Source organism: Lissotriton vulgaris, chromosome 3_1 (genome assembly GCF_964263255.1).
Source record: "Lissotriton vulgaris chromosome 3_1, aLisVul1.2, whole genome shotgun sequence".
Lineage (NCBI taxonomy): Eukaryota > Metazoa > Chordata > Amphibia > Caudata > Salamandridae > Lissotriton > Lissotriton vulgaris.
The window spans coordinates 1,937,207,240-1,937,222,495 of NC_141689.1; positions in this window are offsets into that span (position 1 = coordinate 1,937,207,240).

Sequence of the window (15,256 nt, forward strand, 5' to 3'; positions counted from 1 at the left end):
GGCCGTTTTTGTTATAGGGCCGTTTTTGCAGCATAGCTGCAAAATCGGCCCTGTAACAAAATCGGCCGAAAACCGGCCCTGGCAAAGAGCTCGGCGGCACCCACAACCCCGCGGGGGGAGGAGGGCCGGCCGAGCACTTTGCCAGGGCCGCTTTTGGTTCCCAGTCCGGCCCTGCTTGTAACCCATCTTCCTTTGACATGGTGTTCTCCAGGGATTAGGATTCCACTGCAGTTGTTAGACAGGAGCACTCCTTTTTTCCAGCACCTTCCTAGGCTTCTGGGTTGAGGCCACCTCCTTTATTTGTATTTCGGTTTCGTAAAGCGCATAAAACCAGCATGGCATCAAAGCACTATAACCAGCAAGAGCTTACGGGGTGTTGTAAACCATTTTAGGACACTATTGTAAATTTCCCGATTCATGCCCTTATATAGGTATAAATCACTGTGTCCTTATATAGGTATAAGAATCATAACCATATTTAGACATAGCTCATGCAGTCCAAATGCGGCAGGGCTACTTCCACTAGTTCCGAAAATCTACAACGATTTCTTGGAAAACTCAGCTTCAGCAGCTAGGGACTTTCCCTTGCTCGAGAACTGACTTGTCCAAGAACTCATGGAGTTGTCAAAGAACCGAGAGTCTTTAATGACGTTATTATGTCCACCTTTATGTCAAACTCAGGAACTTCAAGGTATAAATATGCCCACACTTGCCTTAGCAAACACACAGTGGTTTGAAGCAGTTCGACCGATGCATCCTGCTACAGCAAGTGCCGAAAGGAACCCGACCGTCCAGCAGACGCACTGAGAGAGACGCTGTCTTTTCTCCTGCTGAGAAATCCAGCTCCAGTGTTTCCAGGCTACCCTGGAAATCGAGTCCTGAGCCTGACCTTCTTCATTCCAAACTAAGGTATGGAGCTAAGAGAAATCTTGGACAGATTCTTGGCAACAGAATACTACATATATGCTACACCTCACTTACTTCTTCCCTCGTACTAAGCTTAGGTTAGGTACATCGGGATAGGCGTATTTTAGAAGCACCAGCTAAGTACTTTTAGCCTCTGTTATTTATGTATGTATTTATCTAAGGTTTAGGAACCATACAATGCTCTTACAGTATTATTTTATCCTACTCTTTATACTGTATGCATTATATTTTACAACCAGTTTTACGATTGTAGCAGTTCATTTCTTATGCTTCAGAAAGAAGACTGTTCAATGAAACCTTTTTATTGAAAACGCCCGTCTCTCTATTTCTTTGCACGTCTGGTGAAACGAAGCATGCACGATTGACTGAGTGAAATATCTATCTATTGTTTCCACAACTCTGATGATCAGTTTTATCTTGGGGAAACAAAGTTGTCATGTTTATGCGGTTGTCAGAAACAAATCGATAGAGACCTAGTAGACCTCAGTCCTATGTCTAAAGTATAGGATATATTATTCCAATGCGCAGAGCCTAATGGGAATATAGGAACTACACTACATGGCGCCCAACGTTTGGTAAGGCACTAATTTAACGCTAGATAATAGAGTAACTCAGTTGTGCTTTTCACAGAGACCCCTTTATCCCGTAAATACTCCAATAGACGTCTGGAGTGGGTTAAAGGATAAAATATACGCCATAAACTGAGTAGGACGAAAAATCCTATGTATTAGTTTTGGTTTTGTTCAATGTTGAAGGATACAGTGTTCCAAAATATTGTGCACCTTATCTTTATTTCTTCGAAACATGCTCTGCAAAAACTTTCATTAAACAATGTCGAATAACGACAACAACGCAACCGGTGGAACTGCAGCACCAAGAGCATCAGGTTTGGTTTAAAGGCGCCCTACAAAATCAAAATCACACCACAGACTATACAGTCAGTAATCGGTAAATTACTCGCAAAAAGGGAACAAATTCCATTCTGGTTAGCCCAGAAAATTACTCAAATAGAGGCAATATTTCCCGATAGTTGAGAGAAAACAAGGACCCCCTGGGTATCAATAATACACAGATTCCTAGGGCAGGGTAGAAACCAATGTGAATACAAAAACCTAGGCCATCCACAAAATAAGTGACCATAAAGGCTAGGACCAATGGAGAAAAAAGAATTGTCGAAAGCTAAAGTGTATATTAAAAAATATATATATTTTTAATTAGACATAGATAAAAATCATATAGAGACTCAAAAATATAAGTCAAACTATATGATACAATAAAATAGTTACATATACAATTCTTGAAAGAGATACATCAAACACATTCATTAAAAAACAAATACATCATCGTTACAGAGTAGATCCTGACTGATTTTAACGTTTATACAAAAAAAAGGGTTTTTTTCTCTAAAATGACAGTTGCACTTATTGGAAGTTTATTAAGTGGACTCGACGCGCGTTTCGGCAGTAGTGGAACTGCCTTCTTCAGGAGTCGTTGATGAAACTCTGAAAAGAACATTATAGGAAAGAATGTTATGCATAAACGTGCACATGTTCGTTTACATACTTACTACATCTATTTGATTACATACCTATTTATTCGTTACACAATACAGAATTCGAAACAACTCTTTAACTAACCGAAGGGTCCAGGCATAAAAATTTGTCACTTAACGTCATATAATAGACTGATCTATGTACAAAGTTAGTGCAGTACTTATCTAAACATAAAGAACCATCAAAGGTATAGGGTTCATTCTTGATATAGGTACAGTTGATTATTATAAAGAACATTTACATTTAATTTCTCAATGTCAATTCACTTACATTTGTGGTGTTGTATATTACTCCGTTCATGACAAAGGAATCAATGATAACTTCCTTATTTTTTAGAAAGGAGACCAAAAAACACACAGGGCCACTTGATGAGGCTGATACCTAATTTAAACAGAATTTATTGTGAGGTCAACTATATGGATAAAAAGGAGGGGAGAACACTTTGAACACAGTGGGTTAACTCAAGATAATTGCCTAGTGCAGAGCGATGTAGTCTCATACATAAGTAGTTATCGAAAAAAGATATATATATCGAGTGGGGAATTGCTAGTTTCCATTCCTTTTGTTACCAAAATACGGCTAGTCCTGTTTCTGAGTAAATTGATACAGAAAGAGAAAATCACTGAATGCGAGAAACATTGTTGGAGTCAAAGGTTGAAATAGCAGATCGCCATGTTCGTTATAACACAGACACAAAAAGAAAGGACAGTTTATACAGGGAGTATTTTACCACTAAATATATCGATATAAAGCCCAATGTCAAATGGGCGATGTCCTAAGTGACTGGGTAAGTAGATTTCTTGTAAAGACAGAAAAAAATACCTGTTGTTTTCACAGCAAGGATGTTGTGGCTCACTAAAGCGAGATATTTCGCTTCATGGTAATATTCAATAGGTGGCAAGTAACAATCACTGCAGGTAGGTATAAAAGATATAAACAGATCTTAAATCATTCCCATTGTGTACCGAGAGTTTCAAAAACACACATTAAATTGCAACTTATTAGGCTCAAAAGTGCTCGCATAGTTAAAAGCTAGAAGGTCATGGAAATTACCTCTAATTATGTGGTTCTTGACAATCCAATCGTGGTTCACATATGTTACTGGATGTAATGACAAAATAAAAATGCACAAGGCATAGGATAGGCTGAAAGATATAAATAAAAGAGCGACGAGCGTTAATGCAAGCCAACTATAGCTCTATGAATATCAAGGCGTGAAGAACGCTGGTTTAGTGGATAACACAAATAATTTATGGTGAAGAACATTATATAGATAGAAACGCAAGCATTAGTCAAGTGCCGATATGGCTGATTAATAATTACCTACAAAGAGGTATCTAAATGCTGGCAGCAAGGTGGTGCTGTTCCACTGTATAAAATGAGTTAGAGTTGTAGCTGGTCATGCAGCTGCTTAGTTCCGTAAAATAGGATCGTTTCTATAGAAAAGTGAAAAATAGACGGAGATTTAGTGAATGACCACTTGTAGCAATATATGTGGTTCAAGATAATTGGGACGGATGATTGGGACGGATGTGGTTCTCACCTTCATGTAGGAAAAGTTTTGTGGGCTGCAGGATGGTGCGATTCCAAGCGGCCAAGTGGCGGGACAGCTTCACCGATGTAAAAGGATAGGCGCTATGGCAATGACAGCTCTTTAAAGGTGGAGAATAGGCGCGAAAATGTTAACTCAACGCGGGGTGTATCAGAAAGAGAGAAAGGACGAACCATCATAGGATTCTTATATATGGAAAAACCCTTTCTAAGATGGCGCTGGAAGGATGAAGGGTATTAGCGCACCATTCTGAAATTAAGATAGTCCTCCACGAGTTGTGATGAACAAGGAGAGAGAGGACTCTGTTTCGATCGATATTGTATTTAGATACACAATTAAATAATGGCGCCGAAAAACCGGTTGATAATCGTGTACGTTATCTAATGTTGAATGCGAATATTGCATATAGTTGTGGTGTATCTATATCATGGACGGATCCTACATATGTATGTAGGATATACTTTACAGAGATATATTAAGATCTATATAATACTTGCTAGTGTGTAGGAAATTCCATTACAAGATGGCGCTGGAAATTGCGTCCAATTCCTAGTTGTTAGGACAGAGGCTTTCTATGTGGGTCTCAGAGTTGATATATTTGGATGTCACCTAGAAATGGAAAAACGGCGGGGGGCGGGGGAGAGGAGCTAACTCATCCACTAGGGTATATATTTAATAAGAGATCAAACAAAAGAGGAGGCTATATTATTATATTGGAGGCTATGTTATTATAAGGGGCAATGATAATATTTATACAGAGGACTAAAAGATAATCATACAATGTCAAGCTCAAAGTGCTAGGAGGGCCAAATTTCCAGTTTCAGAAGAATAATAAGAAATGCATGAGCCATAACTGACATATTGTTACGTGATGGCATTCTCCCATGGGATCTCGGCATTTAATCCTTTTTTTAAAGTTCCCAGGGAAAAGATCCAAAATACTTCTCTTTTCTTTCTAATTTTTTTGCCGCCTTTGCTGTCTGGGAGCCTGATTTTTTCTAAAATGCACCATCTAAAATCTTCTGGACCATGATTGTTCTCTCTAAAATGTTTGACCAGAGGTGCCAGAGTTTTGTTGGTACGGATGGCTGAGCGATGCTCTGTTAGTCTGGTTTGTATCGGTCTAGAGGTTTCGCCAACATATCCAAGTTGGCAGGGACAGAGGATCAGATAAATGCAGTTGGCTGTTCTACAATTCCACATGTCGGTAGCATTAAACTGACAACCATTGTGTTCAAAGGATTCTCCTGGTATAATATTATTACATGATTTACATGAGGAGCATCTAACAGTACCTTTTACTGGGAAGTTGTTATCGATTGACCTTTGACTAAATTCAGAATTGGCTTCTTTAGAGGTAAAACGAGAATGCACAATCAAGTCTTTAAGATTCTTGTTCCTTTTATGTGCGAACAAAGGTTTTTCCAGTTTACCGTTGGTTGGATTAGAGTTTAGTATGTGCCAATTGGAGTTCACAATCTGACGAACAGTATTATCTAAGGTGGAGTGTTTAGTAATACAGACTAATTTTTTATTCTCTGAGGGAGGCTTTGGTTTAAGGAGTGAGTCTCGATCATAGTATCGAGCTCGCTTGTATGAGTCCATGACTAGTCTGTGTGGATAGCCTCTATTGAGAAACTTCTGTCGCATGATGTTTGCTTGAAGGTCAAAGTCTGCTAAGTTGGAGCAATTTCTTCTAACCCGAAGGAACTGGGAGAATGGAATGCTCTCTCTTTGACATCGGGGATGAAAGCTTTTAAAATGTAGGAGGGTATTCCTCGCGGTGGGCTTGACGTAGAGATCGACAGCCAGTTTATTGTTCTGATGTTTAATGATAATATCCAAGAATTCCACTTGGTTACTATCAAAATGGGCAGTGAATTTTAAATTTGTATCCACTAGGTTGATCCACTCTAAAAACTCACACAATGAGTCCCTCCCATTGGTCCAGATAAAAAAGATGTCGTCAATGTATCTGGACCAATGGGAAATGGACTCGAAGAATGGGGCTATTTCGTTGTGGATAGCTTTAGTTTCGAAGGCCGCCATATATATGTTGGCAATCGACGGGGCAACTGAAGCCCCCATGCTTACGCCTCTAGTTTGGCGATAGAGCGTATTACCAAATTCTACAATGTTTTCCGATAGTACAATATGAAGAAGTTCCAAAAGAAATTCTTTGGGGCAAGGGATATCAAAATGATCAATAAACCATCTAGTGGCTGGCAGAGCTTCCTGTTGGGGGATGTTACTGTACAACGCTTCAATGTCCATCGTCACTAGAAGGTCTGTGCATGGATCAAAGGGTATGTTCTCTATTTTAGATATCATGGAACCTGTGTCCTTGATGTATGAGGCAATCTTTGGTATATGTGGACGCAAAAATGAGTCCACAAATTTTGAGAGAGGTTCGGTGTTTGTCCCTATTGTAGATACGATAGGCCTATATGGTGGGTCTGTGATATCTTAATGGATTTTAGGCATCCCATAGATGCATGCTGTTTTGTGTTGATGGTGATTCAGAAAGTCAAATTCTTTTTGGCTAATGTCACCCGCAGTTAGTGCATTGGTGGTAAGATTACGGATTTTTTAGAGGTTGACATCAGAGGATTACTTCTTATTGAGGTATAGGTGGTGGTATCTGAGAGCATTGTTTTCATTTTGCGTTCATAATCATTGGTATCTATTAGAACGATTCCGCCCCCTTTGTCACAGCTTTTAATGACAATGGTATTATCCTGTTGCAAGGTTCTCAGGGAGTCTGATTCCTCCCTATTAAGATTGTAGATTGGTTTCGGGATAAAGCGAAGAGCTCTCTCAAGTTGTTGAAGGACAACCAGCTCGAAAGTGGCGACCTCAGGGCCTAGTTGATCTAGAGAGGGGTTAAAGGTGGAAGGTAAAGATAATTGTCTGATTTCTTGAGACACATCACTGTTATCTGGCTGAGAGGAAAAGAATTTTTTAAGTCTGATTCTACGAAAGAAAGAAATAATGTCTTTCTGAAGTTCAAAAATGTCAAGATAGGAATGTGGGACAAAGGAAAGACCTTTAGACAGAAGAGATTCTGTGTGGGAATCTATATTTTTTGAGGACAAATTGAAAATCAGGATTACATCCCTTGTCCCCAATATTGACGATTGCGTGTCTCGCGAATGAATTGGGGATCCTGAGGTTGATGTTGTTGGTGAGAATGTTGGTGTTGATGTGGATGTTGTTGCTGATGATGGGCCTGTTGGAAATTGCCACTGGTCTGATTCTGGAAATGGACTCTCGGTCGTCCTCGCCGTGGGCCCCTGTTGGATAAAAAAGCCTGTTTTGGGTGAACACCATTGTATTGGTTGAAATTATTTTCTTGATCATAGTAGTTGGAGCGGCCTTCGTTCTCTGAGTCCGAAGAATCAGTAAAGTTATTCACTCTTTGAGGTGTTGGTCTTGTATCATCCACATAATGGTTTTGTTTATAAAAGTCTTGCCTCAGGTAGGGATAGGTACCTTCTAAAGTATAAAAGCGTTTTTCTTTAGTTAGCTTATCGTTCTTACGTTTGTTTAGATAGGCACTAAAAGACTCCAACTCTTTGTTGGCTTCTTCGATTTTCTTCATTGCCTCTTCTATGTTACCTGCGGTTTTAAGTTTAGTTTCTAGGGCATCAATTTCCTTCTTGATGTCAACAGCTAGTTCTTTGGCTGTCTCGATGATGAGAATCATCAGGTCCCTTGAGCACCTATTCGCAATGAGACTCCATTTTTCTAGAAAAGGCCTATAATTGACAAAAAGTCCTGGTATATTGCGGATTTTTAACCCCATGGGGATCATGCCATTTTTCAGATAAGCAAGCATAAATTCCCCGTGAGCTTCCATACGTGTCAATTTCTTTTTCAGTTCAATAAGGTTGCGGCTATCCTCATTATTTGATAAGTTGGAAGCTCCCCCATTAGTGGAGGTGATACTAGTTCCAACTAAAGAGGCGAACACTTCATCTGAAAAGCCGAATGTTGGTAATTGGGCCATGATGTATACACAATAAATTTGTTGGTAAGGTTAATGTTGATGAAGATTGGGGGCAAAAGTACTGACACTATTTGATAATGTTAATGTTGATGAAGATTGGGGGCAAAAGTACTGACACTATTTGATAATGCAGGTAATGATACAGAACAGAGAAAGGCCCTACACAGACAGGCTGTGGGTAAACAATTGAGAGAAAACAAGGACCCCCTGGGTATCAATAATACACAGATTCCTAGGGCAGGGTAGAAACCAATGTGAATACAAAATCCTAGGCCATCCACAAAATAAGTGACCATAAAGGCTAGGACCAATGGAGAAAAAAGAATTGTCGAAAGCTAAAGTGTATATTAAAAAATATATATATTTTTAATTAGACATAGATAAAAATCATATAGAGGCTCAAAAATATAAGTCAAACTATATGATACAATAAAATAGTTACATATACAATTCTTGAAAGAGATACATCAAACACATTCATTAAAAAACAAATACATCATCGTTACAGAGTAGATCCTGACTGATTTTAACGTTTATACAAAAAAAAGGTTTTTTTTTTCTCTAAAATGACAGTTGCACTTATTGGAAGTTTATTAAGTGGACTCAACGCGCGTTTCGGCAGTAGTGGAACTGCCTTCTTCAGGAGTCGTTGATGAAACTCTGAAAAGAACATTATAGGAAAGAATGTTATGCATAAACGTGCACATGTTCTTTTACATACTTACTACATCTATTTGATTACATACCTATTTATTCGTTACACAATACAGAATAACAGAAAATCCTGAAAAAGTTTTTATCAAAAATAATCTAACTACTCCAAAAAAGAAATGGGAAAATAGCAGACAGTCACTTCCTAAAGAGAAGCGTTCTCAATCCAGAGGTAGATCTCCTCAAAAGGAGCACTCTGAAAAGAGGTATAACCTTAGAAATAGGGATAATTTAAGAAAACCTGATAAATATCAAGATACTAATACACGGTCCTCTCATACCTTTCATACTTCCTCGTAGAAATCCGAAAGAAGAGGACGATCAGAACACCAAGAAGAACGTGTGAAGTCCAAAGACGATCAACACGTTCCAAAAAATTAGAAAACTTAATTCTCCAAAAAGAAGGTAGCAAGTATTAAAATCAGACATGCCGAGGATCTTGAGGACACAACTCAAGAACGGGGAGTGGGCCCAGACAATGCTGGACAGCGCAGCAGAGGTCACCATAGCTCGCTGGATCCTGAAAGATCATTTGGAGACAGTGGACCTGAATGAATGCATTCAGGTTGAAACTGCCGACACCAGGGTTAGTGTACCCCATACGTTATATGAAATAACACTCCGGATAGAGGGGGACATAACTAGGAAAATAAAAGCACTCTTTTGGGAAAAACTATGTAAGGGTTATGACATCCTTCTGGCTGAAAAATACTGGCCACCTGAATTTGTCAGGGAGTGCCCACATGGTGAAGAAATAATTATGCCAGCCTTCTCAAATCATATTCCTATTCATAAAAAATACACCCATGCCAGAAAATGGGCTGAGGCCCAGGCTCCAGCAATATATAAAAATCATGTGGGATGGGATGATGACTCTCCTCACCATAAAATTCAGTTAAAAAATCAACCTACTGCTCAGAGGCAGTATCCAGTAAAGCAGGAAGCTAAAAAGCAAGTCAGGGAGACATATCGTCTAGTTTTGGATTGCAGATATTTAAACTCTTGTTGCAAAACTTTTGCAGTACAAAATTCACACAGTGCAGCACTAATGAATAACATCGTTCGCAAGAAATACAAACCTACATTAGATATTTCAAACGGTTTCTTCTGTCAAAACATTGCACCTGAAAGCAGGTACTTGACCGCTTTCTCAATAATGGGGACACACTGACACTTTTGTCGTCTCCCCCAGGGATTCAAGAACAGTCCTGGATTATTTTCAGCCAGAGTAACAGTTACTACAAACGTATGATGATGAGGCATTATCCTATGTCGATGACATCTATCTTACAGATGATGATTTGGACAGGCACTTCACCAGGGTGAACACCATAATACTTGGATTTGCCTCTGAAGGGTATAAATTCAACTTTAAAAAACTCATCGTCCTATTCTTAGGAGTACGAACTTTCAAGTGAAGGCAAAAGCCTGGCAGCAAACTTTTTAGAAAAATGTGCGCTGCTCCAACCTCCAAAATCGCAAAAACTTACAGTCAATTTTAGGATTCCTAAACTTCGGAAGAACTTACATTCTGAATTACGCAGAAAGGGTTAAACCTCTCTATGAACTATTCAAACCTGATTTCAAACCTACTACTTGGACTCAAAAAGACACAGACATTTTGCGTTAAGTTCAAACTGACATGTTGGCAACAGCACACTTACAAACACGCGACAATGTACGCAACCTTGTAATCCGAATCATCCCAGGGAGATGCGGATTCACATACCTAACCTATAATGAAGGTGAAAAGGTACCAATAGCTTACAAATCACACTTGTACAAACAAGCTGAAATGAAATTCACTTCAACATAAAAAATTCTGCCAGCGGTTCAAACTGCGGTAGCAAAGGAGAGAGTTCTTGCACAGGGTAAACGCATTACAGTTGTTACACCTGTACCTGCCTTAGAGGCAGTGACAAAGGCAAGCTTCCCAAATGCAAAAGCTCTACATCCAAGATGGATAAATGGGTTAATTCTCTTGCTGCAACAGACGTTGAATACGTTTTTGACGCTTACTTGAAGACACAAGAATTTCTCCAATACGAACAAGAATGCCCTCTGCCTACTGAAATTCTACCTCTAGAACATTACGGCTGTATAATATATACAGACGGATCAGCACAACCCGCAATTGGAGGTAAACAAGCTTAGAGTGCAGCGTGCGCGATTGTTTAAGGTCGCTGGCGCCATGGTAAATTCAGACCTATGGTCACAAAAAGTAAATCTCTAGGAGACTGTACAGCTCAGCGAGCTGAACTACAGGCTTTCAAGATGGCACTCGAAAATACCGATCGCGAATTCCCCACACTGATAGTGTGCGATTCGTACTACTGCGTCCAGTCTTACAATGAATATCTGCAGTACTGGGTTCAAAATGTTTTTAAAGACGCAAAAGGTGGCACAATCAAGCATAAAATGCCTTGAGAACAAGTAGTTCTTTTGCAGAAAGAACTAAAAAGACTCACGTGATCCATACACTGAGTCATCAGCGTGATGGCGTTCAAGTAGAAGGGAATTAATTGGCTGATGAAGCCGCGAAGGCAGCTGTGACAGCGGCTTCCGTAGCTGCAATTAATCATTCAAAAACGAAGATAGACAGCGAAATAGTGCAAGCAGTCACTGATTTACTAAAAGACAGTGGTAAAACACTACCAAAAGGCTATCCACTCAAGTACTCCTGTATAACTAATGTGAATAATGCTCAGTTTGCTCGAATCCCTGGAGTAGGGGATAGAGCAATCCCATACATGGAACACAGGTTAGGACTAATCTTAACAGCACATGAAGGGCTTGCCTCTGCACACGCAGGTGTTTCCGCCACAGTTTCATAATTAAAACAGCGATACTGGTGGCCGCGCATGAGGAAACAAACCAGAAACTATGTTTTGGAATGTGAAATCTGCCAAAAAATGAAGGTTTCAACAGTGAAACGCCTGGCACAGACGCCCCTTCTAATTTTAGATAATCCATTAGCATGTGTTTACCTGGACCACTGTGGTCCCTTACAAAGGGATGGTAACTATAAATATATCATGGTCGCAGTGGATTCATGCACAAGATTCATTTGGATGTGGCCTCAGCGCTCGGCTGATGCCCGAACTGTTATAAAAGATTTGCGAGTCTTTATCGGCACATACGCAATCGGCACGCTACATTCTGACCAGGGTCCTGCGTTTAGCTTTAGGGCTTACAAGGACAAGGGCTTACAGCTTGGGTTTTGTATTGTGATTTTTGAGTCCATTCCATACTGAGGGAAATTCGGTTGTGGAGAGAAAAAAACATGACATAAAGCAATCTATAACAGCTAGGATATTAGGTTCGGTGATGGGTGGGTCAAACATCTAATACATGTCCAACATAGTCTTAATAACCTGCCAAGAAATTCTCTGGGTGGAATCACTCCATATGCAATCCTTTTTGGTACTAGAATGTTGGTTGAAGATCTTGATCGTCACACTTCAGTGGTGGAACAAAAACCCTTTGATATCAAAGATCATTTGGCTGTTTTACAGGACTTAAATGAAACAAGAAGAAGTCAAGCAACACTAGTGAAAAGCCAACGACCGCTGATGAAAAACCACCTGTCTCAGCAAGACCTATCTGGATTCCAAAGATTGGGCATCTGGTCAGGGAAAAAATAGCAGACAAGAAGGAATTTGGGCCTTCATACAGAAAACCAGTACCAGTTCTAGCAGTCCATGGATCAAGAACAGTGCTACTGCCGCCCCTTGCTGGAAAAAAGGAGAACCGGTATGTATCAACTGACCTGGTAAAACCACACCATGTGGTCGATAATAAGTAGTAGGCCCAGTGGGCTCCCAAGATGTAGCAGCCGACCTAATCTTGCTACTATCCAAGAGGTTCAAACTGAAAGACTCATCATGTTTGAAGATTCTAAAGTAAGAAAAGAAGGACTATGCAACAAAGCCATGGAACTTGTGCCTCTTGAAACCCAAATAACAGTTTGTCAAGAAACTCCTGTCTACAATGAAGTAGCATCTGACTATACAAACATGTCAAGGGAACAAGCAACTCCAGCGATTTCAAAGAATCCGGATGCGATACCAACTATTGATAGAACTACCTCTGGCTATTTTATCAACTTTGATAACTTTTCTGAGGATCTCAGTGAACCTGAAACTATGCCAGCAAACAAAACTTTCAAGGAAAAATTAACGGAACTTGTTTAAGAGCTTGCCAAAACATATCTGGTTTCACCATGGGTCGAATTTTGGATTGGATTAGGTGTATTTTATCTCCTGCTATGGTTCATTCTTGTTTTAAGTTTGGGGCAGCTGATAGATTGGAAACACATACAAATGGACATAGCAAGTAAGAATATCAACTTGCTCCTGAAGCCACACAAATCATCTCATTGTGAACAAAGAGATCTGTCATCAGTGAACATCACAGCTGCTCCTCTACCTGGTGGAGTAGCTTGGGATACAACTGATTATGACATTTATGGCCCTGTCGAGCTGCTGGAAATTCCACAACCAATTTAAGGTTTCCTTGAGTGACTTCGTTTCACCCAGCACATTTTCTGATGATTGGGACTTTGAAACTGTTAATAATATGATGGCAGACTTAGAAATGTCAGCTAAATTTATAAAACATGAATACTTAGAAGGCTCATCAAATTATGAAGAAATGTATTGTTTTAATCATTTTGGCCATCATTACTTTCATAAATCTGCAAACCCTAGAAATATTTTAAATTATAATTAATGGGAACATTGCCCAACACCTCCAAAAGGTAGTTCTAAAACATTGGTTAGAAAAATGTCCATATTTTACAGGTTTTAATATTACAAACCCAGAAAGTTTTTACTTTAAAAATGTGAATAAGACAGGCATGAAAAGTATGTTGACAAATACTAAACAGATTTATTCTGCGGCCTTTTATGCTCAATTGTCCACCTTAGGCTTTGACTTTTGGAAAAACAACATTTAGACAAAAACTGTTTGGGGCACAAAAGACTGGCAGGTACAAGGTTTAGAAGCATTGTTCAGAGTCTGCATCATCCCAGAACAAATTATGTTTTTAAATGACACTGTTCAACAGACATCTTGTCTTGGCATTGCTAAAGATAAAAGATTTAAACAAACAGTCCATACCAAAGCCCACACCTGATAGTAATTTAACTTCAGGTGAGGAGGTAGACCTAAACTATATTTTACAACAGAACAGAAAAAATCCTGAATGGAAAAAATGGTTATTCTGGCCCACAGACACGAATATTTGTCAAGATAGATTCCTGATCAAGACACAAGGGTTTACAGTAACTCGGCCAGATCCAAGATATATCCAACAACAACATCCAGGGATAATAACAACTTATAGTGTAGGTAAACAATGCCTTGAGTGGCTGCAGAAATCTACACTTACAGAAATAAAACAACACTTATCTTTGCTTAAAGATGGCGTTGATTTACGAGAATTTCTACTCTGACCTCGTAATCCATGTCATAAACGTTTCATATACGCCGGTATATACGCTGCATACAATGAAGCATGGAAAGTCACGCAAATTGAAACAGCTGAAAGAATACGAGAGATTGATCGTATTAACTTAGCGAAATCACTCTCTGTAGTTGACAATGGGTTAACAACTCTGTCGTCCAGAATATATTCTTTAGACAGCATTGTATCCTCTGCCATAGACATAATGGAACAGGACTTGCTAATGTTACAACATGGCCAGTATCAATTACGTTCTATAATGCTGTTAGGCTGGACATTACAAAATCTTCATTCTGGCTATGTGCCCTGGAGTTTAATCAACACTACTTCATTGTTTACTGTGTTTAACCTTACAGATAAACAAATCTCGTTGGCACAGAAGGGAGCAGACTATACGGTGCTGAGCATAGAAAAACTGGAGAGATTACCTTTGACCGTTTCTGAGAAACCATCAGTTGAATGGATAATACATGGCACCATGACGATACCAGTGACAACTTTCCAGTTTCAGTATTGCTTAAAACACATACCAGCAGGCCTGTATGAAAGGTTGGGTAAAGAATACATTAAGTCGACCTAGCATTTACCATATACACACAAATGTTGGAGTGGGGGAAAGGAGGTATTAATTAGTGGTATAAATTGTCAAAACTCACTAAGCGTTACTACACAGAGCCTGTGAGGGTTCTTCCAATAACCTTTCTTGCCACCTACAGGGTTTGCCCACAGCGGTGATAGATCCAATTTTTAGGCAGCTTTCCAATGGTAGCTACATTATGTTAAATGATCACAGCTGTTGTGGAATGATGCTAGGAATAGGCTATCTTGTTACTGTGTCAGCCAGGGTCACTTGTTGTATGCAAGTATTGTTTCCGAAAACCAAGACAGACGGGGAGTCGCCACTATGGCCTTCACTGAACATCTCTTCTATACAAATTGATACTTTAAGCAGAATGAAAGCCATTCTTTTGCAAAAAACGGTGCCACTGACCTCCTCCAGAGAGACGTATGATCTGCAAGTTGCAAGATCCTCTGCA